The 24,936-nt window shown below is 36.2% G+C and overlaps 1 protein-coding gene across 4 annotated transcripts in view; it reads left to right on the plus strand.

The window, feature by feature from the left end:
• The window catches only part of STXBP5L (syntaxin binding protein 5L), a 402,790-nt gene that overhangs the window by 11,599 nt on the left and 366,255 nt on the right, over positions 1–24,936 (plus strand). The window lies entirely within an intron of this gene.

A 24,936-nucleotide genomic window follows, 5' to 3' on the forward strand; every position in this document is an offset into this window, starting at 1 on the left:
GGTCTGGTCATTTTGACTGTCTTAAATGAATGAATCAGACTGACTTTTAGTGATCTGATTGATTGCTTGAACCATTATGATAATTTTAAAAAAGGGCCATCTGGTAAAACCAAATACACTTAAAATACATTAGTAAAGTAAAATGCAGAATGGAGGAAAATCCAAGGTCCCTAGACATAGATTCACATTGTGTATATGTGTGCATATAAAATACTTTTATGAGGGATGTAACAGACTTGATTTTATTATTTCTGTTCTATCAAAAGTGAAAATGTGCCTACATATTTAACATGTGGCCAACTTTGATTATTCTCAGTAGTGAAATGAAACATTAGTATAGATAATACAACGTGATTTATTATCTTTCTATGACTTGCCTCGCCATTATAGCAACCTCTGCATCTTTATGACAAAGAACTCAAATAACAGAAGAGATCAAGAGCTGACTAGAAGTCTCTAGGAGGAATTAAAGGGGGAGGAGTGAATTCAGATACTTTTCTCTACCAATATAAATGCTGGCCCTCTGCTCTTTTTTCATTTCCTTGTCTTACACCAGTCAATAACAACATTGTTGGCAAGGTAAACATCAGTTACAGAATAGGACAAAAGAGAATTGATGACTGTGTATGCTGCTTTGCTTACCTCTCTCCCAAACTGTAAATGTTCAGACCAGGGGTTCTTCCTTTCAGAAGACACTCAGCATTGTGACTGGCTTTAAAAATATTGTCCGTGTGGCTATCAGCTCCACAAGTGAGTGCTTGCTGTGTGTAAAATGCACTGTACTAAGTTTATCTCCTGGTATGGCCATACTGTTGATGTAATTAGCACAGGATCTTTCATAAATAGAAGTTTCTGGAGAACTTTACCATTTATAAGAAAATCTCTCTTCCATTTGAACTCTATATAAATGCTCCATGACTATGGTGAACACAGTGTTATTCCTTAAGATTCATAATCAGAAGCTCATTGAACAGTTATTATAGTGGCATATCTCAAGAAATATTATGTCATATCAATATGTGCATGTGTATCTCAACACAGGAAATACTTTATTAGAGGAGAGCCTTTAAGGCAATAGTTTGTTCTACCTTAACAAATCATTTCTTATAATCAAGAAACAGTAAAGCCTTGTATTCTCTTTACCTCAGTTTTGTGATTGAGCTTGCAACCTGGGTTTAAAAAATAGTTTGCAAAAGCCTACCTATTCCTTTTTCAAATTTTCATCAAGGAGACCCTTTATGCATGTGTATCTCTTGAAGACCTATACAAGTGAGGAAATAGGCTTATGAGTCGGTAGTTACTGATGTACTCTTGATCACTTTTTTGTTAATACTATCTTTTAATTTTTCCTAGTTATTCTGAATCTTTTCTCCATTCAGAGATCTTGAAAATCAATCCTTCAAGTGTTTTGAAATTCTCTGACTTGTTCTAAAGGAACGAATGTTTTTGATTTAATCTCTTTAAGTTCCATAGAGTCCAAATGTGGTACTTTCATTGTAATCAGTGATGACAAGGAATCACTATAGAAACACTAGTGATATCTGTTCCATTTTCCATCTATTTTGTAGTCTTCCACCCAGTTTAATTTATAAGCATTCTTTGGATGATCCAGCAAAAATGGATCTAAGGCCAACATTTCTGTAAACTTCTTTCTCCTTCCACTGTGCTTCACTGTTTTGTGAGGCAGTACCACTCATGATCTTTTACCATCCTTTTTCATAACATTTAAAAATGAGTTTATATTAAATTAAATTATGTTACCATTGGCTACCACGTCTACTTGCTTGGCAAGAAGATAAAAATCTTTGGAGACTAAGATAGTTTTTCAGGTTTATTTGGCATCCTTCTGATCGTTAAATTGTATAGATATATTCAAATTCAATGGTTCTTCCTTGATCTAATCCCCATTTGTAGTTCTCAATAGCTTGTTTGCATAGGTCACCTTGGAACAGGTTGTAATTACATGCAGTACCTTATTGCCATCTTTATCCTTCCAGTTTGTTAATTTTACCTTTGCTCTGACTAGTTAGCAATTTGACTTTACTCAATCAGCTGAGTGAGAAATTGAATTCAACAAACATTTATTAAGCTCCTACTTTGTGCAAGGTACTGGGATAAAAAGACAAAGTGATGATATTCTCTGTCCTAGAGGATCTTATGTTATGCTAGAAGATATAATATATCAACAGATAAGTATGTACACAGTAATTTCAAAAGGAATAAGGCACAAAGAACTGAGGCAACCAGGGAAGACTTCAAGTAGAATATGGCACTTAAGCCTAGAAAGCAGGGATTTTTAGAGGTAAATATGAAGAAATAGTGTTTTCTAGGCATAGGAGAGAGCCTGAGCAAAGGCACTAGGATGGCGAATGGTATGTATGCCAAGTTTAGGCCAAGTAGTTAGGTCAGTTTAGCTAGAATGTAGAGTATGAGAAGGAGAGTAATTGGAAATAATTTGGAAAGATAGGTAGAAACAATAATGTGGAGGTCTTTAAATACCAAGCTGAAATGTTTATATTTTGTGCTAGAGGTAATAAAAAAAACAACATAGGAAAATGTTGACTAGCATAGTGACATGGTAAGACTGTCATCTTAGTGATTTTGATTTAGCAGCTGTAGGGAAAATAGATTAGAGAGGGAGGGCTGGAAATAGAAAATCAATTAAGAAGCTATTGCTTCAGGTAAAAAGTCAAGAGTGTGGTGGTTGTATGGGTGTGTGGAGATAGTTACAATAAATATGGTGGAGGTAAATCAACAACACTGTAAAATATGAGAGAGGGGGAAGAGTCAAGTATGATGCTGAGGTTCTAAGACTAAGAAACTAGATAAATGGTGGTGCCTTTGCTAGAAATCAGAAAGTTTGGAAACTTTCTTGAGGAAAATATAGTTTCCATTGTAGAACTTTTGAGTTTGAGGTGCTAATGGGACATTCTGATGAAGATGTTCAAATGTTAGCTGGCAATTCATACTAGAATTCAGAAGAGAGATTAGGACTAGATAGACAGAGGGGTCACCTGCATAAAGATGATAATTAACCCAGTTAGAGCTAATGAGTTTGTTAAAAATGCGTTTTTAAAAAGAGGGAACTGTGACAGAATCTTGAGAGATGCTCATATTTAATGATGGGAAATAGATGATGATCTAGCAAAGGAGGCAGAGAGGGAACAGTTAGATAGATAAGAGGAAAACCAAGATAGAGACATGTCACAGAAGCCAAAGGACAACCAAGTGGGTAGTCTGGTCAACATTAAAACAATTATTTTATTAAATTAAAAAACAATTCAGGGAGTCCACATAGAATGAAGAACAAAAAAAGCCATTGGATAGTTTCAATTGAGTGGTGGGACCAGAATCTAGATTTCAAGGGACTGAGAAGTAAGTGAGAAGAGAGTCTCTAGGAATTTGGTGGTGAAATGGGGAGGAGCTCAGATGATAACTTGAGAGGATGGATTATGGGGTCAGATGAAGGTTCTAAAGGGAAAACTTCCTGAAGGGGAAGACCTGAGCATATATGTAGGTGACATGGAAGTAACCAATGATGAGAAGGCAGGGAATAACTTAAGGGGAAAGCTGCTGGAGGAGACAAGAGGAAAGGATATCAAGGGTGCTAGTGGAGACTGGCCTTAGCAAGAAAAGTGTTCCCGGTACTAGCATACTATGTACTGCTCTCAGTACCCTGAGACTTGCAGGTCAGTGATGGATTTAAGTTTCCTTTAATACAGGCTTCTACTGCCTCTGACTCACTAAATCCAGATTTCTTATACTTTTGGGTCCCTAGTGGTGTCAGATGAGTCATCAGTGGCCAGTCCTTCCTTGTCCATTAAGGTACATGATCACTTTTTTTGGTTTGCCATTTTGTTTAATGCTTGCCAATTCTCCTGTTTAGGAAAGCATTCATCATAGTTTAATATGAAGCCACCAGCCTCCTTCATTTATTAATCACAAACCATATTTTCCAACCTGTTTTTCGTTGTCTTTTTCTGAGCACATATTCACAGCAAAATACAAAATTATGAATCATTGTTTATGTTGACTTGGTTTTGAGGATCCTGTCAAGTTCTTCATAGAGTCTTTCTATGGTGTCATCTCCTGTGATGAATGTTAGCATGGAATCTGTGATTATCTTTATGGTTGTCATTTTCCTTATGTGTTCATTGTAAGCATTTGAAATCTCCCTTGAAATGTTTCACTTCAATACACCAAATACTTGTTAAATTGCTACTATATAGAGAGTATTATGCTAGGCCCAAATTCCCCAAACTGATATCATCCCTGTCCTCAAGAAATTACATTTTACTAAAGGGATAGCATATATCCAGACAAAGTAAATGTAAGGTAGTTTGAAGTGAGAGAGACCACTAAGAAACATAGGGAGAGGGAGAGGCGGATCAGGGATCAGGAAAGACCTAATTCCTGTAGGGGACGATACCTTAAAGGAATCTAGAAAGAAGCAAAGGATTCTAAGAGGTAGGGGTAAAGAGGAAGTACATACACTCCAGGCATAAATGTCAGCTTATGGGGCAAAAGAGATGGAATTTGCACAGCAGGGAACAAAAGCTAGTAGGTTAATTTGTCTGGAACATAGAGTTCATGAAGGGGAGTGATGTGAAATAGGACTGGAAAGGCAAGCTGGGGCCAGACTAAGCAGAACCTTAAGTGTCTGCTCTTGGGATTTGCATTGTATCTTAGAGGCACATAAGAAGCCACTAGAGTTTTAAAGCAAAGGGGTGAGTGGAAGCTGGATCAGAGGGGGCGGGTAGAGGGTCTGGAAATGTGGAGGCTAATTAGGAGGTTACTAACAGTAGTGCCTACAGGCAAGAGGTAATGAAGGCATGGACTAGAGTTATGATTGTGTGAGTGGAGAGAAATGGAAGGATGCTAGGGATGTTGTAGAGGTAGAATCACTAAGGTTTGGCAACCAATTGGATATGGGGAGTGAAGGCGAAAAGAGCCAAGGTAGATTTTTTTTAAACAAACCCAAGTAACTGATAAAATGATGGTATTTCCTACTGTGTTTATTATTGTGCCTTGCACTGAGTAGGTGCTTTATAAATGCTTAAATAATCAAATAAGATTATAGAAGTTTATAGGTGGGATTGTTCATGGGTAGAAAATGAGTTCTGTTTTAGACACAATGAGTTTGAGGTCCTAATGAAATATGCAGGTAGCATATCCAGCACTTATCTGGTATGTGAAGCTAAAGTTCATGAGAGAGCTTGGGCTGAAATTAGATATAACAATTTTGGAGTTGTCAATAATAGCTAAATGGATATGATTTTATCAATGTGGGTATTACCTCCATTGGTACACATCGTAGCCCATCCATGCCTTCTCATTCTGTGTGATTCTTATCCATGTTCACCCACAGGTCTTCCATGGAATATCCACCCAATATGATAGATGTCTTTTGTAGGTAATTATATACTTCAAGAATATCAGTGTAGCATTTTGACTATATGTTTTCCCTTACTTGGACCACATGATCAACCTACCTCACCTTTTTCTTATTATACATGCCTTCAGTGATATCCCTTATGTATTTCTTGAGTGTAAGTCATTGTTGGAAAAATGATGCCGTTTACTTCTCTCCTAACTTCATGCATTTTTATTCACTGCGCTATTGGAGCATCTCTAAAGAGATGATAATTGAACTTGTGGGAGCAGATGAAATCACCAAGAAGGAGAATATAGACAAAGAAGTGAAGGGGGCCCAGGTCAGAGCCCTGGGGACAACAACACAGAGAGGGGGAGATCATAATCCAGCAAACATGATAAGAATGAGCAGTCTGATAGGTAGGAGAAGAGACAGCAAGCAACAGTGTTACAGAAGTTAAGGGAGGAAAAATTATACAGGACAGGGTAATCAGCAATTTCAAAAGGAAAATGATTACTGAAAAAGGTCTTTAGGTTTAACACTTTAACACTTCAGAGATTGTTGAAAACCTTGCAGAAAACAGTTTCAGCAAAGTCTGAAGCCAAATTGCAAGAGGTTCAGAAGTGAGTAGGAGGTGAGAAAGTAGAAACAATCAATGTGGATGTCTTTTCTAGGAGTTTGGCTGTGAAAGGGAGGAGAAAATGTAGAATGATAGCTTCAGGGAATGATGGCATCATGTAAAGGATTTTGTTGGGGATGGGAAAGACTAGGGTATGTTTGTAGGTCACTGGGAAGAAACCTAGAGGTTGAGAGAGACAGAAGATGAGAGAAAATGAATTGGAGGGGCAAGATCCCAGAAAGGTTGCTCTCGATAGTGAGGGACACTTTTCCTTAGAGAGTAAACAATAAGAGAAAAGGAGATTATACAGATCATTTTGACTTCTGGAGTGGGACAGAAAATAATTCTGTTCTGAAGTCCTCAATTTTCTCAGCAAGGTAGCAGACAGGGGCTTCTGCTAAGGGGTTGGGGTAGCTTACTTACAGGGTATAAGGTGAGAAAAGGTTGAGAACATTGTTGTTTGTCCTTCATTTTTGAAGAGGACCAATAACATCACTGGTGATGTGTTAACTTACACATGAATTGGATTTAAGTCAGGCTGAGTTGTACAAAGTAGCCTCTCTCTTCTTGAGTCATTGAAGTCCTGTGGTAAGACAAAAGTCAACATGACTGGTGATGGCCCAGGGTGTAGTGGATGACTTGGTGTCTGACCAAGCTCTAAGCATTCCACAGCACCTGCTTCAGTCACCTTTATAGCCATTGGAACAGATTGTTTTCATATGCCCACTTATTTGGGGAGAGGCTTCACATGCTTGGGGTAGACACCCCTCTAAATCACCCAGGGTTATGAAGCCTGTTGGTTACCCTCAACCTGGTTTAGCCCATCTGCTGAGATGGTTTACCAGGATGTGGTTACTATAGCTTCTTAGAGCTGCAGGTTAGAGTTGGGTGAAGGTGAACACCAAAGATGGATGAGCAGTCCTGAAAACAGCTTGACAAGCCCTCACACCAAAGGTGCTAATCCTTCTGAACACCCCCTACACACCAGATCAGACATTGCAGGAAATGTGATAGAGTCAATGGGGGAAAGTAACATAAATTTATAGTGGACCCAATAAGTATAGTTGTGTGACTTGCACCAATAGGAATGAATAGCATGGTAGGAAGAGTGGTGGTAGAACTGATGGTTTGTGGTATAACCTAGGGTAGGAATTTGGCAAGGGAGGGTGAAGAATTTAAAAATGGAGGACAGTGTATACTTAAGTGGGTCAAGACTGTGAGGAAAGAAAAGTAAGTCTGGAACAGAGATAATGAACTAGGAGAAAAGGGAAGGAAAATAGGTTTAGGAGCCATGTGGCAGAGTAATAAAGTTATGACCAACAAGGGAATTTCATAGTTTGAGATCATGGAGGTATCACAATAATGAGATGAATAAATGAATGAAGCATTTATTAAGTGTTTACTGTGTGCACTGTGCGTTCATACACACCATGATTGAGCCAAATTAGCCTTCATATTGTTCTTCATAGATAGCATTCCGTCTCCTATCTCTGTATCTTTATGTCTGTTGTGCCTGGAAAGTACTCATTTCTATTAGGTCAGCTAAATTGCCAACTTCTGCATAAAGCCATTATAGATCTCTTCTAGCTGTTAGTGCCTTCTCCTTAAAATGATCTGGGATCTATTTTGTATATACTTATATATGTACATGTTGTCTTCCCTAGCTAGACTGTAAGCTTTTTGAAGGCAGGAGTTATTTAAATTTTGCCTTTGTATCTTACTGGGTTTGGCCCATTGTAGATACTTATTGATTGGTAGATTGAAGAAAGAATGGTAGCCTGTATATATACAGAGTGAAGGTAAAAGGCTGGAGTAGAATATATTATGCTTCAGCTGAAGTAAAAATAAAGCAGAGGTAGCAACCCAGATCTCATACAAAGCAAAAGCAAAAATAGATCTAATTAAAAGAGATAAGGAAGGAAACTACATCCTGCTAAAAGGCACCATAGACAATGAAGTAATATCATTACTAACCATATATGCACCATGTGGTATAACATCCAGAATTTTAGAAGAAAAGTTAAGGGAGTTACAGGAAGAAATAGACAGCAAAACTATACTAGTGGGGGACCTCAACCTTCTCCTCTCTGAACTAGATAAATCTAGCCACAAAATAAATGAGAAAGAAGTTAAGGAGGTGAACAGAATTTAGAAAAGTTAGATATGATAGACCTCTGAAGAAAATTGAATGGGAATAGAAAGGAATATACCATTTTCTCAGTGGTACATAGCACCTACAGAAAAATTGACCATGTACTAGGGCAAAAAACCCTCACAATCCAATGCAGAAAAGCAGAAATATTAAATGCATCCTTTTCAGATCATGGTGCAATAAAAATTACATGTAATAAAGGGACATGGAAAGATAGACTAAAAAGTAATTGTAAATAATCTAATCCTAAAGAACTAGTGGGTCAAACAAAAAATCATAGAAACAATCAATAACTTTATCCAAAAGAATGACAATAATGAGACAACATACCAAAACTTATGGGATACAGCAAAAGCGGTTTCTTGTGGAAGTTTTATATCTTTAAATGCTTACATGAATAAAAGAGAAAGAGGCGATCAATGAATTGGGCATGCAACTAAAAAAGCTAGAAAAAGAACAAATTAAAAATCCTGAATTAAATACTAAATTAGAAATACTGAAAACCAAAGGAGAGATTAATAAAATTGAAATAAAGAATATTATTGAACTAATAAATAAAACTAAGAGCTGGTTTTATGAAAAAACAATAAAGTAGATAAACCTTTGGTTAATTTGATTAAAAAGAAAAGAAAGAAGAAAACCAAATTACCAGTATCAAAAATGAAAAGGGTAAATTTACCTGAAGAGGAAATCAAAACAATAATTAGGAGCTATTTTGCCCAACTGTATGCCAATAAATTTGACAATCTTAGTGAAGTAAATGAACATTTACAAAATTATAAATTGCTTGGATTAACAGAAGAGGAAATAAAATACTTAAATAGTCTAATTTCAGAAAAAAGAAATTGAACAAGCCATCAATGAACTTCCTAGGAAAAAATCCCCAGGGCCAGATGGATTTACAAGCAAATTTTATCAAACATTTAAAGCACAATTAATTCCAATCCTGTATAGATTATTTGGGAAAATAGGCGAAGAAGGAGTCCTACCAAATTCTTTTTATGATACAAATATAGTACTGATACCTAAACTAGGAAGAGCCAAAACAGAGAAAGAAAATTATAGACCAATTTCCCTAATGAATATAGATGCAAAAATTTTAAATAAAACATTAGCAAAAAGATAGCAGTAACATCACGAGAATAATGCACTATGACTAGGTAGAATTTATACCAAGAATTCAGGGCTGGTTCAGTGTTAGGAAAACTATCAGCATAATTGACCATATCAACAATAAAACTAACAAAAACCATATGATTATCTCAATAGATGCAGAAAAAGCTTTTGACAAAATACAACACCCATTCCTATTAAAAGTGCTAGAGAGCATAGGAATAAATGGAGTCTTCCTTAAAATGATAAGTAGCATCTACTTAAGACCATCAGCAAGCACTATATGTAATGAGGATAAACTGGAAGCATTTCCAATAAGATTAGGAGTGAAACAAGGATGTCCATTATCACCACTGTTATTCAATATGGTACTGGAAACGTTAGCTTTAGCAATAAAAGAAGAAAAAGAAATTGAAGGAATTAGAATAGGCAAAGAAGAAACAAAGCTATCACTCTTTGCAGATGAAATAGTAATATACTTAGAGAACTCTAGAGAATCAAGTAAAAAGCTATCTGAAATAATAAACAACTTTAGCAAAGTTGCAGGATATAAAATAAACCCACATAAATCATTGGCATTTCTATGTATTACCAACAAAGTTCAACAGCAAGAGATAGAAAGAAATGCCATTTAAAGTTACTATAGATGTTATAAAATATTTGGGAGTCTACCTGCCAAAACAAACCCAGGAACTATATGAACATAATTACAAAATACTTTTCACACAAATAAAGTCACATCTAAATAATTGGAAAAACATTAATTGCTTGTGGGTAGGCTGAGCTAATATAATAATAATGACAATTCCACCTAAATTAATTTACTTATTCAGTACTGTACTGATCAAACTACCAAATAATTATTTCATGGAGCTAGAAAAATTAATGAAAAAAATTCATCTGGAAAAACAAAAGGTCCAGAATATCTAGGGAATTAATTAAAAGAAATGCAAGGGAAGGTGGCCCTGCCATACCAGATCTTAAATTGTATTATAAAGCAGCAATCATCAAAACTACTTGGTACTCGCTATGAAATAGAGTGGTGGATCAGTGGAATAGGTTAGGTGCACAAGAGCCAGTAGTCAATGACTATAGTAATCTATTATTTGATAAATCCAAGGACTCCAGCTTCTGAGATAAGAACTCACCATTTGACAAAAACTGCTGGGAAAACTGGAAAATAGTATGGCAGAAACTAGGCATAGACAAACACCTTACACCGTATACCAAAATGAAGTCAAAATGGGTGCGTGATTTAGATATATAGGCTGATAATATAAGCAAACTGGGAGAGCAAGGAATAATTTGCCTATCATATTTATGGAGAATGGAAGAATTTATGACCAAACAAGAGACAGAGAATGTTATTAAATGCAGAATGGTAGCCTGGAGATACATAGATGATGGCAATGAGCAAGAGTAGAAGATAGTTTAAGTAAATGATGGAGACTTCAAAAGAGGAAGGATTAAGTAATGGTGATAGAGTAATGGTCTAGAATTGGCATTGGGAAAGAAAAGTGTATGTGGATCCCTCCCCCTAACCTGAATGGTCAGGGGTGGGGGTAGGGGGTAGGGGGTAGGGGGAAGGAATGGGACAAGAAAGTTGCCTTCATTGGAAAGGTTGCTAGAGAAGTGCTATTGTTGGGTTGGTCAGCCAAGTTTCAGTTAAGGTAAGGAGGTAGAAGGAATATTTGTGGAAAAACAGAAGGGTATAGGAAAATTTGCTCCCCAAAGTAAAGAATTTCTGTAAGACAGGAAATTCTGTGGTCAGGAGTAAAGAAAGGGTGGCTTGAACCTAGAGAGAGGAAAAGGTATGATAGATAAGAATGGGAATACTATAGGAGATAAAGGGAGAGGGGAATTAGGCTGAAGCAGATATATTAAAAAGAGAAGAGAGATAGTACTAAAGAAATTCTTTTGTTACTAGAGGACCTTGTAGAACTAACTAGCCTCAGAATTCTAGCTAAAATGAGATCCAAGTGCTGATGGTACCTTACAGCTTCCAGTAGAAAGTCCTGCATAAAACTTTGTGGGTTTTTTGCTCCCCCAAATTGCCAGATCAGTATGTGTGAGTTGGTTGCCCCAAAAGGTAACAGTTAGGACTAATGAGAAACTCAGTATGGTAGGTAAATGCTGGAGTTATAGTAGTCATTTGCAAAGAAGGGCTTATGTCGGGTTGAGGCAGAGGTGTATTGTTGTAGACGAACTCTTCAGTGACTAAGGATGGGAACCAGTTGTCCTCTTGGTGCTTCTCAGATATCTGGTTTATCTTTTTCATATCATCATCAAGTTTGAAGGCAGTAAGTAGTGAGCCAAGAATAGTAAGTGAGTACCAGCAGACAAAGTGTTATTCAGAAAATTATACTTAAATATTCAAATGGATCTGTTATCTCATAGATTCTGGAGTTTCCTCCAGGGATGCGGACTTCAGTCTATTCATGTCAGCTCATCCGGTGCAGTTCCTATTCCTGTCCTCCCAAAAGTTCAATGGGCACTTAGAAAACCATAATATACAGTGTAACTTGTCCTTATTCTTTCACTTTTCATTCCAAAATAAGATTCATTTATGCCTCAGGTGTATTGTTATTGCTGCAAGGAAGAAGGACTGCTTTCTTTGCTGGCTGTTTCTCTTTTCTGGCTTTACATCTAGAAATTAGTAGGTATGTGTCTGTTCTCCTGACCAGGGAGTAAAGTACTGGGATGTAGTGGACGTTGACTGATGTCAGAATGATGTTAAGTCATTCTGATGGAAATTAGATGCAAAAAGGATAGGAAAGAGATTGGTCAGCATTGAGAAACACAGCAAATAAGAAACAAACAGGTGGAAGTAGAGAAGCCTGTCTTAAAAATAAGCTACCTTTTAATTTTCAGATGATGCTTAGGATGGGAAAAATGAAGCCAGACAAATGGCTTTTAGTGATAGGTCAGAAAATGGGACTAATTAGACAAAGTTCTACATTATAAAAGTTATTTTCAGTGAGTTTGGGGTTTTGTGCTTTAGCCTTTAAAAATAGTGGGTTTTTGCAGCTATTTACCACAGGGGAGGACTCTAAATCTAGAAACAGTGATTCTTTATTTTTGCTGTTGATGATTTCTTCCATCATAAGCTAAGCTTCTTATTGCTCCATTTGTAATAAAAAATTTAAATATTTAAAAGTCAATTCAATTAGAGGATTCATAATTGTTATTATAATAAACTCCATTTAAAAATTTAATTTGACAAATATAATTTTATGTGCAAATAAATTATATATAGCATGGCATTTTATGTTGCTAAGCTAACAGAGTGACTTTATGTTTGCCTAAAAGACTTATTTTATGGAGAATTCACACAAGGCAGGCACTCACGCAGAGGTCAGAAGTGATACAGGAACACTCTCAAGATCTCTCTGAAGAACTTTGGTATCAATTATGAGGCATGGGAGACACTGGCATAGGATTGTCAAGGATGGCATTCCTGCATCAAAAAAGGCACTGTGCTCTATGAGCAAAGCAGAATTTCAGTAGCTCCACAGAAATGTGTGATGCACAAATTTAGAGACATCTCCACCCCAAATGTCCATATGGACTATTTGTGTCCAAACCATGGTAGAGCCTTCTGAGCTTATGTTAGTTTGATCAGCCACAGCCAAATACACCATACACAAACTCTCATTATCTCTCATTGGACTATTACACTGGTCTGCTAATTAGTCTTCTTGTCTCAAATATTTCTTCACGCCGAACTCTTCCTCTTCACACAGCTACCAAAGTGATTTTTCCCACCTAATTTCCAGACCTAATTGCAGATCTGGCCATGTGACCTCCCTATTCATTGAACTCTAGTGGCTGTATATTGGCTCCTGGATTTAATTTTTGTATCATTAGGCAGTTAGGTGGTACAGTGGATAGAGCACTGCACCTGGAGTCAGGGAGATTTGAGTTCAAGTCCAGTCTCATGTGCCCCTGGGCAAATCATTTAACTTCTGTTTGCTTCTGTTTCCTCAACTGTAAAAGGGGGATAATACATTATCTACCTCATGGGATTGTTGGGAGGATCAAATGAAATAATATTTGTGAAGCACTTAGCACAGTGCCTGGTATGTAGAAGGCACTGCATAAATGTTTAGCCCCTTCTGTCCTTCTCCCTTCATCCTTTAAAAACATCCTTTTTGTGTAAGTTTTACAATATACATAGTCTATACATATACAACTGTATGTATATTAAAACACATACATCTAAGTTTTTTGATATACAATACAAATGTGTGATGTACAGTTCTATGTTTAGCAAATTGAAAATGCATATCATATATAGTTCCATGTATATAATAAAACTTACATGGATGTATTATGATATATACATATATATAGTATATAATACATATATAAACTATGTATAATATATGCAATATACATAAGACTATGCCATAAAACATACATATATGTGTTATATATAATCATAATGCATGTGCATATGATATGACCATGTGTACATCATAAAATTTACATGTGTGTTATGATACAGTTATATATGTATAGAAATATATAATATTTGGGAGTAGGCTCAGAATTTTTATTGATGGAGTATATAGTCAAAAAAGTCTGGAGACCAGTGAGACAATTAATTGAATCCCTTGTGGCACACATAAAGAAGCCAAAAATGTTTGCTCTCTGCCCTCTTTTATACTTCCTGCTCTGTGTGGATGGGGGGAGGCTGAAGATCTTCCATTATAGGCAGCAGGTAAATTAGAGTTCCACAAGTATAGCATGTTCCTGATTAAGCAAAGGCGGAGGTGGTAGGTCTTCTGGGAGTTCCTACAGACTAACTGAAGTTTTCATTTAACTGAGATTTAAATTAATTTCAGCCTGTTTACAAAAACCCAGCATGGCTAAAATGGTCTTTGGCTGTTAGTCTTCTAAAAACATACAGGATGAATATGCTTCCGCAGGAAAACAACAAAATGAAATCCCACACCCATTCCTTTTCTAGAGCATGAAGTTAAATTTCTTTTCTTCAGTTAAAATCAGGAAAAGAAAGGAAGCTGTTAGTTTTTAGTATTTTCTGGCATTTTGCCCCCTAGGATTATTTCTTCCATTTCTTTCCCCCACCCCATCTCCTGGCAAAAAAAAAAAAGCATCAGAACATGAGATATATATATGTGTGTGTGTGTGTGTGTGTGTGTGTGTATGTACACATATATAAAATATGTATGTGTACATACACACACATACATATATATGTATGTGTGTGTGTACACATATATAAAATATGTATATATATATATATATGAATTTTCATGAATTTCATTCTAAGTTTCACACAGCCTTTCGAATTAAAGTTATGTGTGAAGCACTGTATGGAGTCTGGTGGAGAGTACAAATGTTAGTAAGATACATGTGATATCTTCAAGGTGGTTGCAGTCTAGTAGTAGAGAACAAAACAAATACATAGATAACTATGGTATGAGGAAGGAAGGCAAGAAAGAAGCATTTTTATTAGATTTATTTTATTTTTAATTAATTTATTTTTAGTTTTCAACATTCACTTCCATAAGCTTTTGAGTTTTAAATTTTCTCCCCCTCTCTTGATGCCTTCCTCTCCAAGAAGGCGTGCAATCTGATATAGGCTTTACATATACATTCCTATTAAACATATTTTCACATTAGTCATGTTGTAAAAAAGAATTAGAAACAATAGGAGGAACCACAAGAAAGAAGAAACAAAACAAAACAGAAGAGAAAAAACAAGAGCAAATAATATGCTTCAATATACATTCCAACTCCATAGTTCTTTCTCTGGATGTGGATAGTATTTTCTATAATGAAACTTTTGGAGATGTCTTAGATCCTTGCATTGATGAGAAGAACTAAGTCAATCCAAGTTAATCATTGCATAATGTGGCTGTTACTGTGTATAATTGTCTCCTGGTTCTGCTCACTTCACTCAGCATCAATCCATATAAGTCTTCCCAGGTTTTTCTGAAGTCTGCTGCTCATCATTTGAAAGAAGCATTTATTAAGCATTTACTATGTGTCAGGCACTGTACTAAGTACTGGAGATGAAAATATAAATGGAAAGAAAGATAAAATCCTTGCCCTCAAGGAGCTTACATTCTAACAGGAGATGACCACACACAAAAAGGAGCTGAAAAGGGTTGAGGAGGGAGGAGAATGATAGTACCCAGTGTGGTGGCGTGGTTATGAAGTCTGGCAAGTCAGGAGGGGAATGAAGGCAGAATATGATAGGAGCCATGAGAGGAGAAAACAAATTACTGTTGGAGCTTAGAGAAGAAAGGGACCACAATTCTAGGATTAGGAAAATGGTTAGTGAAAGAAATGGAATTTCTTATGGAGACAGACTTAGAGTCTTATAGTTGGGCGGGTCCTCAGAAATCATCTAGTCTAAATAGGAATAGGGATTTTCTTTACAACATCTTTGACAAATGGTTTTCCACCCTTCATTCAAAGAGTTTCAATGACAGGAAACCCAGTTCTTCCTGAGACAACCCATCTTACTTTTAGGCAGCTCTAATTATTAGAAAGATTCTCTTTCTACTAAGCTAGAACCAATTCTCTGAATCTTCCATCTCTAGGACTAAACAGAACACATCTAATCGCTTTTCAGTGTAACAACTCATCAAATATTTATAGGCTATTTTTCATGTAACCCCTAAATTTTCTATTCTAGAAGCTAAATATCCCTAGTTTCTTTAAGCATTCCTTATATGGCATGCTTCCCAGTCTAGTTAAGACTTATTATAGTACATAGTAATGAAATATGGATCCAACTCTTTCCTTTCCCCCCTTTTGTCCATGTAGCTATCCAGTTTTACTAAATTTTTAAAAATTGAATGATGTTGTATGTGTTTATTAAACCTTAATCTTATATACACTGAATTTTATTTCTTGTTTCTCTATTTTGTTCTGTCTTCTGCACTCCAGTTTGTAAGTGCCTTTTTAAAATGTGATTACCAGAACTTAGTATAATATTCCACCTGTGGGATAAAAAGAGATAGAGTAAAATGGGACTTTAACTTTCTTGGTTCTGGACACTGTGTCTTTCTTAATACAGGCTGAGAACATGAGCCTTTTTGACGGCTAAAGCACCTTGTTGACTAAGATTAGCTTGCAGTCCAGTAAAACATCTATCTCTTTTTCTAATGAATTGTTGTCTAGTCATGAGTCTCCCCACTTTTTTGAGCCACTTATTTTTTTGAATCCAAATGTAAGAGGAGAAAATGGAGTTAATCTGAAATGATCTAGTCTGAAACCATCTATTCTTGATGTACACAAACTAGGTCTTGACAATCACTTCTGTGTTTTTTCAATATTCATAAAACATCCCTCCAGTCATAAAGGTATAAAATATTTCCAGGAATCAAAGCCAAACTCACCAGCTTCTAATTTGTAGTATTCGCCTTCATTTTTAAAAAATGTTTCTTTCCTTTTCCTCAGTCCTACAGTATCTCCATGATTTCTCTTCCTAAAACTTGTAAATTACAAACTTTGAAGCCACAGATGATGACAAATAATCAAATAAATACACAGAATAAGGAATAAAGTCTTAATTTTACCCTAAACATTTAACAAAATAGATCCGTATGAATTAAGGGAGAATAAACAAAATGTCTCTCCTGTGTCTCTTTCTGAGTCCTTCTGAAGCAGCTCTACCTTTGACCTTGTTTTCTTTTAAAAACTATGTACTTATAGTCTGTGTGTGTGTGTGTGTGTGTGTGTGTGTGTATAGTTTTGATTCTACTGATCCACATCAAGATAATCATTTTATATAGGTTTCCATATTCCCCTGTCTGCTTCCATATTTATAATTTTTATGGTATCAGAGTAGTCTATTAGAATATTTGGATATATAACTTGTATTCAGATTTTTGTTTGCTTGCTTTGTTTTGTTTTTTGCTATTACCAGAAAAAAGCGGATATGAATGTAATTTTGTAGAGAAGGTTTTTATTTCTCCTTTTCAATGTTATTTTTTAGGCTAAAATGCTAGATTGGAATTTCTGATTTAAGATGCTTTGTGATTCTCATTATATCTTTGTAAAATTGTTTGTAAGTATTTTTATTGTTTGTAAAATATTTGTAACGATGCATAGCCTGCCAATAATGTATTGGAATATATTTCCCCCCATATTCCCATATTTTTTTCTCTTTTTTCCCCTTTGGTTTGGCTATTTTAGTGGATGTAATATAATATCTTAAGGTTGTCATGTATTTCTTTCATTTTTAGAGTATTTGGGCATTTTTATGTAATTTTTTTGGTAATTATTAATAATTTGTATTTCTTCCTTTGAAAATTGTCCATTTCATCACAACGTGGAACTATGCCCAAAGGGCTCTAAAACTGTGCATACCATTTGACTCAGCAATACCACTACTAAGTCTGTATCCCAGAGAGATCAAACAAGAGAGGAAAGGATACACACACACACACACACACACACACACACACACACACACACACACACACATACATTTATATCACTCTTTTAGTAATAGCAAAAAGTTAAAAATTGAAGAGATGCCCGTCATGGGGGAACAGCTGAACAAATTGTCATATATGATTGTGATGAAATACTAAAAGAAATGATAAGGGGGATGGTTTCTGAAAGAACTGAGAAGACTGTATGAACTGATGTAAAATGAGCTTAACCAGGAGAACATTGTGCACAGTAATAGCAATACTTTAATGACAATCAACTGGGTAAGACTTAGTTACTCTGATAAAGGTAATGGATCCAAGACAATTCCAAAGGATTCATGATGGAAAATGCTATCTACCCCTAGAGAGAGCTAATGAATTCTGAGTACAGATTGAAGCATACTTTTTTGTTTACTTTTTCTTGCCTTTTTTCCCCAACTTGGCCAATATGGGAATATGTTTGCATAACTTCACATGTATAATGAATGTCATATTGCTTGCCTTCTCACATGTATAATGGGTATCATATTGCTTTCCTTCTTAATGAGTGGGGGAGGGGCTGGAGGGAGAGAGCATTTGGAACTTAAAATTTTTAAAAAGAATGTTAAAATAAATAAATATACAAGAATGAAAAAAGAAAATCATCCATTTATATCCTTCATTGGGGAGTATATATATTTATTAGATGTTAGAAGGCATATTTTTCCCAATCTCTTCTTTTCATTTTAGAAGTATTGCTTTTTTATTGTGAAAAACATTTATCCTTATATCATCAAATTTATGATGCTTCCAATAATCACTTCCATTTGTTTGTAAACTCCATGGTTAAATCAGACATTGCTTTTTATCTCAATTTTTGTTATTTAATTTTTTAAATATTTAAATTCCTGATCTAGTGAGGACTTATGGTAGTATGTAGTAATGAGATATAGATTCAACCCTTTCCTTTACCCTTTTTTTGTCCATGTAGCTATCTAGTTTTGCTGACTTTTTATGGAATAATGTTGTATATGTTTATCAAACACTAATCTCATGTACTTTGGATTCCATTTCTAGTTTCCCTATTTTATTCTGTTTCTATATTCCTTAATACCAAAGAGTTTGCATAATTATTGCTTTTGAGTACATTTTAAAGTTGTCTTGTCTTAGTTCTTTACTGGTTTTCTTTTATATGATTCCTAAAATCCTCACCTTTTATATAAATTGTGTTGTGACTATCTAACTCTCTGAAATAGCCTATTGGTATATTAATATATAAATTATTTTTAAATATAGTGATGTTTTTACTATATTTGCTTAATTTGTCCACTTCATGTCTCATTTCTGTCATTCATTTTAAAATTGTCTTTGTATTGGTCTTGCATATCTTTCATTCAATAAGTATTTATTAAGCACACACTTAATGTATCTTATTTGTGTCTTAATAAGTCAATGTCCAAATATTTGATGTATTTTGTTATTATTTTACAGGATTTAATTTTTTTTCCTATCAGCATTCATTTATTCTTGTTGGTGGTGGTTTATAGAAACATCGATGATTTCTGTGTCTTTATCTTATATTTTGCTAATTTACTAAATTTGTTGCCTTTATTGGTTTTTGTTGACTGTGTTGGATTTTTTAGTTATGTAATCATGTGTTATGAAAATAGAGATTTAAAAAATTCTCCATCACTAGTGTACATTTCTTTAATTTCTTTTCATATTAATATAACCAAGATTTCTAAAACTATTTCAAATAGGAATGGAGAGGTCTCCATGATTTTTCGGAGATCCCCACAAGCATGCCTGCCTGTTTTTGCCAAAACCTTGGAAAGTAATTTATCTTGGGTTGGTGTGACATTAACTAATTAAGTGATCAGAGGGTGATGATACCCATAGGGAGCTTTGGATATTGTTTTGAAATGTAAGGAGTTTCTTCTGGAATATCTTCACTTGTAGTAGTGATCAAAAAAACAAAACAAAACAAAACAAAAAATTATCCATGACTCTATAAAGTTTTCAAGGTTTTTTTGTTTTTTGGGATTTTTTGCCTTGACCTTCACAATCCTTAGAAATGTTTGCTATGTTCATTCTGGCAATATAATTTGTCCTCATGTGAATAACCAGAAGTGGCTAGTGGTCATCAGGTTTGGTAAGTGTTCAAAAATTCTGTCAGGGTGGCAAATGGCCTCTGAAGGTACATCCTTCAGCAGGGAATCAGTCTATCACAACTTCTATCTTCTCTCTCTGATCAAAATTAGAGTGTCTTTCTTATGAATAACCAGGAGATAGAGAGATAGGCAGGATTTTGATGGAGATAATGGGAAAGTATCCTAAGGTAGAGGGGATAGACTGAGCAAAGATTCAGAGTTATAGGGTGTGTTGGGAAACAATAATTATGTTGGGCTGGAGGACCCAAGTGTAGGAGGTGAACCTGCGAAGATAAGCTGAGTCCATATTGTGAAAGGCCCGGAATGCTAGGCTAACAAGTTTGGCAGTGGGGAACCATCGAAAGTTTTTGAGAAGGAAATGACATGATAACATTGTGCTTTAGGAGTATTAATCCATCAGAGCTGTGTGGACTAGATTGGAAAAAGGAGAGACTGGAGTTGGGGGAAATAATTTCAAGACTAATTAAGGCCACGCAGGAGGGCCGAGATCCTGAATAAGGGTGGTAGCAGTAATAATAGAAAAGAAAGTATCTCATAATATAAGTAACTGACATTCATCTGGCACTTTAAAGTTTACAAAATGGTTCACGTTGAATATCTTTTAGAGACATTGCAGAGATAATAGAGTTGGGAAATTTGGAATGTGGGGAGGATTGGGTGTTAAAAGTAGTGAAATATGAAGTAGATCTGTTTATTTTAAGGTGGAAAATGTGCCCTGTAATTGAATGTTCATAGTAAGAAACATGAAAGTATGAGGTAAAAGCTAGAGATGTAGACTTGGGCAGGATTTGTATAGAAGAGGTACTTGGAACCATAAGAATGGGCAAACTTATAAAGAAAGCATGCTTCATAGAATAGTAGTGATTCATAACAACCCTCTAGTCTGGTTTTCTTGGATAGTTCAAGAAACCATCCTAAACTTATGATTAAGCTTTACTAGGAAATTTGAGGCCCTCCCACTCCCACCTCTTCCCTAATATCTTCCTTCCAACTTTCAGAAAAGGTGGCTTTCCTTCTTGCTCAGGCTAACCTGTCTACTTGTATGTTTCATTCCATTCCCTTCTGCCTCCTCATTATCAGTCATACCCTCTCTCTTCTTCATCTTCGGTCTCTTCCATTCTACTGGTTCCCTTTCCTAGCTTATGAGAATAGGTTGGGGTCTCCCTTAGCCTAAAATACCTTTCTCTGACAATGCCATCCTTTAAGATATCATCCTGTTTTTCTCCCCTCCTTCACTGCTAGGTACTATAATCTACATTTGTTGTCTGCACTTGCTCAACACCTTTGTTTTCAGTCCCTCTCACTCCTGTCTTGCAAACAACAAGAATTTATTTAGGGCCTACTATGTGCTAGACATTGAGTTAGGAACTAGAGATAGACAAAAGTGAAACATTCCCTGACCTCAAGGAACTTGTATTCTCTTGATGAAGACAACCTGTATATATATATATATATATATATATATAAGTATAGACAGATATCTACAAAATAAACTACAAAGTAATTTTGGGAGAAAGGACACTAGTAGCTTGAGAGGATGAGTAAAAACTTCATTTGGAGGGTGGTGTTTGAGCTGAAGGAAGGGGAGAATCTAAGAGGTGGAATTAAGGAGGGAGTACATGGAAAAGTGTTTATACAAAGGCAAAAAGACAGGAGATGGTGTATCATGTATGAGAAGCTGGAAGGGTTATAATATATAATGCACACTACTGAAATAGCTCTCTCCAATGTCTCTACACTAATGACTTATTGCCAACATCTCTTTAAAATATCTTCATTTTCTTTGATCTCTTCGAGATAGGTAACACAATGGACCACCTCCTACTACTTGATAACCCTTGTCTTCTGTAGTTCTTATGACATGACTTCTTCTTCTGGTTTTCTGATCTTCCTTTTCTATCTTTTCCTGGTTCCTTCTGTTTCTTGCTATCATTAAATTCGAGTTTTCTCCAGGTTTCTATCCCATGCCCTCTTTTCTTCTCTGTACATTTTTTCACTTTGTAAGCTTTATTTACTTGCACCACTTTAATTATCACTTCTGTAAAGATGACTCCAGAATCTGCCTCCATCCTTACATATCCCCAGAGTCCCAATCCCATGTTTTCAGTTAACTGCTATATTATCTCCACCTGGACATCCCACCAACACATCAAACTCAACATGTCTAAAACTGAATTCATTGTCTAACACTTCCCCAACTAAACTGGCTACCCAGTTTCTTTTTTCTGTTAATGGCACCACCGTCTTCCCAAGCATCTAGGTTTATAACCTTGGAATCATGTTTGACTCTCATTCCATGTATCCAATTTCTCTTGCATCTAGCCACTTATCTGCAGTTGTATCAACAGTGCCTGGCACATAGTAGGTGTTTAATAAATGTTTATTGACTAACTGACATCTCCATTCTCAGTGATACTACCTTAATCTGGGCACTTAACTTTTCTCAGCTTGCTCATTATAGAAGCATGCTAACTCTATTCCTGCTGCCATTATATCCCTTCTTCAATCCCTCCTTCATACTACTACCAGATTAATCTTCTAATGCACCATTTTTTATGTAATATTATACTTATTTTACATATGAGTAAATGGAAGATCAGATAAATTAGGAACTTGTCCATGATCACAAAACTAGTAAGTGCCAAAGTTGGGCTTCAAATACAGCTCTCTGTTAATTCTAAATCTAACATTTTTCTTCTTATACCATTTTGCCTGTTTTCAAGCCATTTGTTTATGGATGTTAAAGCCTTCTATATTCTTATGCTATTCATATTATGTAGAAACTTTGTTGTGTTTTACATTATATTATTTTCTATTTAATTAGTCATTCATAGATTTCTTTCAGCCAACATGGAATCACTCATACACATACACACACACACACACACACACACACACACACACACACGCATATTACTTGGCTTTCTGCCACATAGAATAAGCTAATATTGAGCTAGACTAGGTCCATGTTTTTAATACGATGGTTTGGGGACCTTAGCCTGTTGGTACATTGCCCTATCTCACATTGATAAGATTTTGGTAGCACGCTTTCTTCAGACCAGACTCAAAGAAACAGAGCCAAAATACTCCCTTCAGTGTTCATGTAACAACCAACACTGGAGTCCAGTGTCAGTGGAAGAAGGAAATTGCTGATTCCCCAAATGAGTGAACAAACAAGTTAATATTTTGTTGGTCTCAAGGGGAGAACAGCAAGGCTGTCATCTTAGGTGTGAAAAGGTGACCTCAAACGGATTAGAGCAAAGGTAATGGACTGATCAGGGAGTCTGAGGGTGTTTTTCAGTAGAACCTGGCAGCAATTTGGCAAGGAACAGGAAATTAAATGGGAATGCCCTGGAAGAAGTACAAGTGGAAGAGAAGAGGGATCAAGAATCATTCCAGCCTCCTTCCCTCCCCCCAAAAAAGGAACAGGTGCAAAAAGAATTGGAAGCCATTGAAAGAAAAGCAATTAAAGGCCAGAAGAAACAGGAGGATGATAGAGAAAGAAGATCAAGTGGAACACAAAAGCAAAGGGAAGAATCAAAGAAAGAACTGGAAACTGGAAAAGAGCTGACTTGCACAGTAGAGAGACACATCCTGTGAATGGGCAAAATAGGGGAAAATTTTTATTCTAGTCTGAGGCGCTATTCAAATTTTTTGAGATACATATGATGTATGGAAGAAGGTCCCAGTTCTGTGTGTCTCTCTGTGTGTGTATCTCTGTCTCTCTCTTTCCCTCCCTATCTCTGTCTCAGGGAACTCCTTCACTAAGAGGAAAGGCAAGAAGAAGAATGATATTGTTAGGGTTAAGAACCCCACAGAGAGAGGCTGGCAGTGGTTTAGGGAAGACTCAGGGTTCAGTCACACAGCTATCCACAATTGTTACTTCTAAGTTTATAAAAGAGGGCCAGCATGTTCTCTTGATGGTAGTAGCTGTGTAGCATCATGGTGTGAGATGTAGCTTCTGGGTTTGTTTTTGATGGAGCATGAAGAAACTATTGAGTGAATGTTGTCATCTCTGATTGCAATGCAAGTAGCCTGGTAGAGGAACCTGCCTGTGCCTCAGTCTAGAACCCATTCTCCCCATGCACCTACAACATAAGACCCACTTGCTCACTCTGAATACAGAATTGGTTTGCAGGGGCTAGTTGGTCATTGTTTTATTTAGAGCTCTTAAGTCTTGCAGATTTGTCTTTGCAATGTTGCTGTAATTGTATAAATTGTTTTCCAGATTCTTCTCATTTCATTCTTCAGTCAGTTCATCTGCATCTTCCATACACACAGTAACTTTACCCTGCACATTGTATCTTGATCTCCTTCCCTGTGATTCTCAGACAGGATTGCTTCCTCAGACACAGGCTGACCTTTTCTTGTTTCCTCAGCAGGAGGTACCTCTTTGCTATCTTCCTGTCCTTGTTAACTTGCACCACTTTGATTTCCTTCGTGCCCTTTTCTGCTCTACTCGGACCCAACATTTTATATCTTCTCTATTTTTTCCCTTTTCTCCAAGTCCTTTCTTGTTGTCTTCCTGTGTTGATACGGCAGTGACTGGCTTCTTGCAGGCTTGAGAAAGTAAGCACAAGCTCTAATATGTCTTACAAGCTTGAATACTTCGGAGCCTGTAATCTTAAGCTGGGGTCCATAGACCCCTCTCCCCAAGAGAACCATGCATGGATTTCAGGGAGTTTATAATTGTTTTAACTATTCCAAACAATTTTTAACTATTCCAATTTGATGGAATAACTGTTCCATCAAACTAGGTTTCCTTGGTAATCCCATGTATTTTATTTTATGCATTTAAAAGCATTATTTTGAGAAGGGGTCCATAGACATCACCAGACTGCTAAAGGGCAGGTTAAGAACCTCTGCTCTAGAGAACAGACTTAAATAATGTATTGTATGTCTGTTGTTTGAGGATCAGCCAAAATAAATTCAGAGAGTGATAGTAGTCTAGAGAATTCTGCTATTACCTGGACTCTTGGACTCAGGGTCCTGGGCTGTCTCATCAGTGTCTGGTTTTGCCTCCTGTATCTTCCTCAGGGTGTCTTGCTGCTTCAGTTAGATTGCCTTGCCTGCCTTGTGGATGGCAATCGTAGGGATGGTTGTCACCTTGT

This window comes from Phascolarctos cinereus, unplaced genomic scaffold (genome assembly GCF_003287225.1).
Source record: "Phascolarctos cinereus isolate Bilbo 61053 unplaced genomic scaffold, phaCin_HiC Scaffold_726;HRSCAF=1367, whole genome shotgun sequence".
NCBI classification, from domain to species: domain Eukaryota; kingdom Metazoa; phylum Chordata; class Mammalia; order Diprotodontia; family Phascolarctidae; genus Phascolarctos; species Phascolarctos cinereus.